Below are 5000 nucleotides of genomic sequence, written 5' to 3'. Positions count from 1 at the left end.
CAAGTAGTTTACACATTAACCAGCTGAATCCAAGGGGGAAAAATGCCAATAGCAATTATATCACCTTGAGGTTATTAAATGTCCTACTGATAAGTAACTAGGTGAACTTGACCAGGTGATAAAGACTGCTGTGAGCAAATGATTGTGCAGTGAAGAATGTCTCTTGGTCCTGCTGTTTCTCCAGATAGCTTTTCTTTCAGAAATGACTGTATAAAAAGTTGCATTAAAAATGTGTGGCCACCGAAGACAAAATTGATATTTAACTCCCTGCTGAATACTTCACCCCTATCAGAACACCTTTATCATTTCACCTCAAAACATTATACAAAGTCTGCAAATGCCTGTTTTTTCTCCCTTTTTAGGCTTTAAAATGATGCTAAGTTCACCACTTTATCATCAACTGTCTCTACCAAGTGCATTTCATGTATAAGAAATTCAGATGCTCGGGAAATTAAAATTTCAAAGATCTGCTGCAAAAAAAAATCAATGGGTAAAGATCAATGCTCATAGAAATTTCATGAACTTTGAACTGATATGGGCATGATGATGAGAAGTGGTTGGAATTTCAGGTTGCTGATTGTTCCTCACACAGATGAAAAGCAGCCTACGGGGTTGAGAGGAGGTATACATTTGAGATGGGTTTTCACTTTAATATTTTGTCAGACAAAAAATTAATTTTTAGTCTATTTCAGTAACAAGCACAAATACAAAAAAAAAAAATCAGCCTTTCCGATGTGACTTGTAATACCACCACTTCTTAAGAGCACCTAATGCTTTGCACATTAACACTGCAAAGAAATGAAATCGGTTCCCTTTGCAGCCGATTGCAGGTGCAAATTAATATTGTAAAATGAAGATCAATACATGGACAGGGCAAAATCAATAGTGGCTAAATTATTGCTGCATTTTCCTCCTCATTCAAGATGAGTTGTGTTTTCCTCTCAAAGTCAATACTTTGCAGCTTTTCTCATTAATTTCTCAATAAATTTGGCAATGAATTTCAATCACAGAACTCGGCAGGGTGAGCCAAGCATTGTGGAATGCATAGGAAATACAAAGGCATGGAGGGGTTGAACACATCATTCATCAGGAGGCACTCTTGCTTGTTGAAGCAGGACTAATATCCCTGGACTTACTAAGGGCAACCTATTTACTGTAAAAAAAAATAAAAAATAATAATAATAAAAAAAAAAAAATTAAAAGGCATTTAAGTTCTCCTTATTCCACAAAGAAACTGAAAATAGATTTTTCATTAAAAAACAAATCAAAACAAAACAAAACAAAACCACCTTTGTCTTTACCTCCCCAGCTTCTCATAATCACCCGGCTTTCCTTTAGCTGGTAGGAGGGGAAGTGACGCCGTTCAGCCCCTTGTTTCAATTACAGGCCTAAAACTCATAGGTCAGTTGGTAATTATGCTCAGTCAGATAATGGTATGGAATCTTCCTGAAAGGACTCTCACACACACTGGGAGAACCACCACCTTTTCTCCTGGCACAAGGAGGCAAGGCCCACGTTGCACGGTGCCGGCGGTGGCACGGCTCCTGCCTGCCCATTCCGCTGTGCCTGGCGGCAAACAATGGCAGCCCAGCATCACGCTGCACTCAGACAAGGGGACAGCTCCGCTTCCTTGTCACAAAATAATACCCTGACAACTCCTGGATTACATTCAAATGATTCTGTTTACATATCTGGGGGGGATAGATTTGATTGTGGCTCTCATAGTTTGGTGAGGGCAGGGCTACCGAACGCAGTCCCTGTGGCAAAGGGGTAAGGGTACAGCAGGCCATGGCTGCTGGTGCCGGGAAGGCATCACATCTCACCAAAGTTAGCAAAGAAGTATTCAAAGAGCATGAGGAACATCAGTGGAACAGTAACACTCATTTATAGCTCTTTGGTGTTTGAAGACAAATGTCGATTTACTCATCTGAAGCACAGCCTGTCCTGTTAAGAGCCTTTTGCGGCGCAGGTCAGAACATTGCTATCGTCACAGATTTTCTACTAAAAAGTGTGCTGGGAGAAGAAATAACAGAAGACATTTCCTGAGCAGTCCTGGTCAGCTACCAAAGCAAAGGCTTTTTTTTTTTTTCCTGTGGGAGGACATAACAGAGGCAAGGGGAGAGGGAGGAAGAGAGAAGGGATTACATCCAGACAATAATCGAGAATGTGTGTCTTCTGCTAACTTCAGTGGTAAATTAAGGTTGCAAATGCACTATATGTTGACCAATCTCTCACCTAATCTTCAAGCAACAACTTCTGACATGCTTGGGTGTGTTGGCTGGGCTCCCTGGTGCATGCTTGCTGCAGGGTGGGTGCCAGGAGGCTGGTGAGAAGCACCCAGGGGGCTCCATGGGTCCCCCCATCCTGAACCTTTCCAAATGGCATCCCCAGGCAGAGCTCAGGTCAGCTATGCAGGGGGCTGTGCCCTACAACACACCTCTCCATTGGTGGTGCCCAGCCACGAGTACCTTCATGAACTTGAATTCCACAAGGATGCCTGCACTTCTACTGACAACTAGGTTTCAAGCTCTTCTTTGCCAACAAAAGTCATTATCACCACAATAGCTGCAAATTTCCTTTATATGAATAAATGCATGAATGAAAAATACACACACAAGAAAGAAAGAAAGAAAGAAAGAAAGAAAGAAAGAAAGAAAGAAAGAAAGAAAGAAAGAAAAAAGGAAAGGGAAGGAGAAGGAGAAGGAGAAAGAGAAGGAGAAGGAGAAGGAGAAGGAGAAGGAGAAGGAGAAGGAGAAGGAGAAGGAGAAGGAGAAGGAGAAGGAGAAGGAGAAAGAGAAAGAGAAAGAGAAAGAGAAAGAGAAAGAGAAAGAGAAAGAGAAAGAGAAAGAGAAAGAGAAAGAGAAAGAGAAAGAGAAAGAGAAAGAGAAAGAGAAAGAGAAAGAGAAAGAGAAAGAGAAAGAGAAAGAGAGAGAAAGAAAAAGAAAAGAAAAGAAAAGAAAAGAAAAGAAAAGAAAAGAAAAGAAAAGAAAAGAAAAGAAAAGAAAAGAAAAGAAAAGAAAAGAAAAGAAAAGAAAAGAAAAAAGAAAAGAAAAGAAAGAGGAGGGAAGAGAGATAATGAAAAGAAACAAAGAAAAAAAAAAAAGAATTAAAAAAAAAAAAGTATATATAAAAAAAATGAGAGAGAAAGGATGAAAGAAGAAGTTTCTGCAAGGCAAGATGGCAGCACCAAGACAGAGGCTGCACAGGCCCTTTGAGCTCTCTGTGCACACTTGGGGTTGGGGCCCGCGGCCTGCACTGCCGAGCGTCTTTGAGGTGAGGCAGCAGGGCAGCCCTACCGGTCCCCCACCTCGGCCGGCCCTCAGGTAGCAGGCTTCAACTTCTGTGTGCAGAGCCAGCAAATGGGCACCTGGCTCAGCCGATGGCAAATGCTGTGGCTGGATTTACATGGAGGGTCTCCCCTGGTACATGGGCATCCCAGGGCATCAGCTTTACCTACAGCATTTTACAGACATCGGTCTGCTGTTCTTGTAGATACTTAGAGTCATAAAACCAGAGAACAGCTTGGCTTGGAATGGGCCTTAAAGACCATCTTGTTCCAATCCCCTGCCATGGGCGGGGATGCCACCTATCAGGTTGATAGCATCAGTGACACTGGGTTAGAAAAATGTATTTGAAAGGTGAAGTATGAAGTAGTGAATAGAAATCACTTAAAGCAAAGCCACCTGCAGCATACTTAGCATATTACTTAACTTAGTTACCATATCAGACCACATCATGCATTTCAATCTGAAAATCTTTTGCCAAGCAAAATCTCCACAAATTTACTATGCTTTATACATATAGAATGAGCAGATCATGAGATATTAGGAATTGCACCCGTATAAAGGCAGATCTCATCAGTCTTTAACGCAGAACACCACAAAAAAAGGGACCTGTCAGTATTTCAGCACAAAGTGAAAGGGGAAGAAAATCTAGCTGGCATCAAATCCTAAATGCTCCAATCATGTCAATACCACGTTCTAATACTGATGTAACTATAATAAAACATGGCATTTTATGAAAACAACACGATATGTGACTAACATGAAAAAATATTCTAACACTACAAAAAATATGGCATATTGCTGGTTTGGTAAAGTATTTCACTGCTGTGGGAAGCAGCAAAACATTACATTTTGACTATTTAATTCTCCAAGGTATTTTACTAATTAAGATCTGTTTTGCAGAAATAAACTGGGCTTGCACCTGCTTTTGTATTTGTGGGATGGTTTGAGAGTTTATTCCTCTGCTAGGTCTTATAGCTGAATAAACACCTCCTTCTTAAAGATAGGTCTGTACGGATCGGTTTCCCTCCTCTTGCCCCCACCACCCCAGACACATTACAGATGTATGCTGGAGCTCTGCTACTGGAGCCGCTGAGTACAGAAATCATTCCTGGCTGAAACCACTAGCCACGTAACACATCTAGATTGTAGTCTCCTACATCCACCCTTTCCCAAATAGCTGATGTGCATCAGCTGTTGTAGAAACCTGGAGAAAGCACCTATGCACTTTGAGCAGGAGGGTGCACAGACAAGTCTACCATTCTTCTGAAATACAGTAAATCCAGGTACAATGCTGAAAATTATGCTAGATCACAGTAAATGTAAAATACAATCATTTGACTGTCTTCACTGGTTTAGTTCTTCCAAGATATTTATCCATCTCAGAACCATGTGAAATCTTTGAGGCTTTGACAAGCATCTAAAAGAGCTGGCATTCTGCATGACTTCTCCCTGTTTCTTTTGGTAATAATCTCTCAGAATAAGAATATAATCCCATAATATTTTACACAATATTTAGACAAATAGGATTTATCATCAGATCCTTAATATAAACTAATGTAGTTTTTATAACAATATCACTCTATCTTAAAATAGTTAATATATATATATAACTTATGTAAAATTGTGGAATTTCTATATTACCTATGAATATTTGAAAAAAATACCTAAAATGAGTGAGTTCAATGTTTTGAACTTGCACAGTGGAAGTAGCAT

General features: G+C 40.3%; 1 protein-coding gene across 7 annotated transcripts in view; it reads right to left on the bottom strand.

Moving 5' to 3' along the window:
- The window catches only part of EBF3 (EBF transcription factor 3), a gene marked incomplete at its 3' end in the record, with an annotated part of 116425 nt that overhangs the window by 21526 nt on the left and 89899 nt on the right, over positions 1-5000 (bottom strand). The window lies entirely within an intron of this gene.

This window comes from Aythya marila (assembly GCF_965140915.1).
Source record: "Aythya marila genome assembly, chromosome: 7".
Taxonomy (NCBI): domain Eukaryota; kingdom Metazoa; phylum Chordata; class Aves; order Anseriformes; family Anatidae; genus Aythya; species Aythya marila.
The sequence above is the reverse complement of the archived record's forward strand: the minus strand, read 5'-3'. Positions and strand labels throughout refer to the sequence as shown.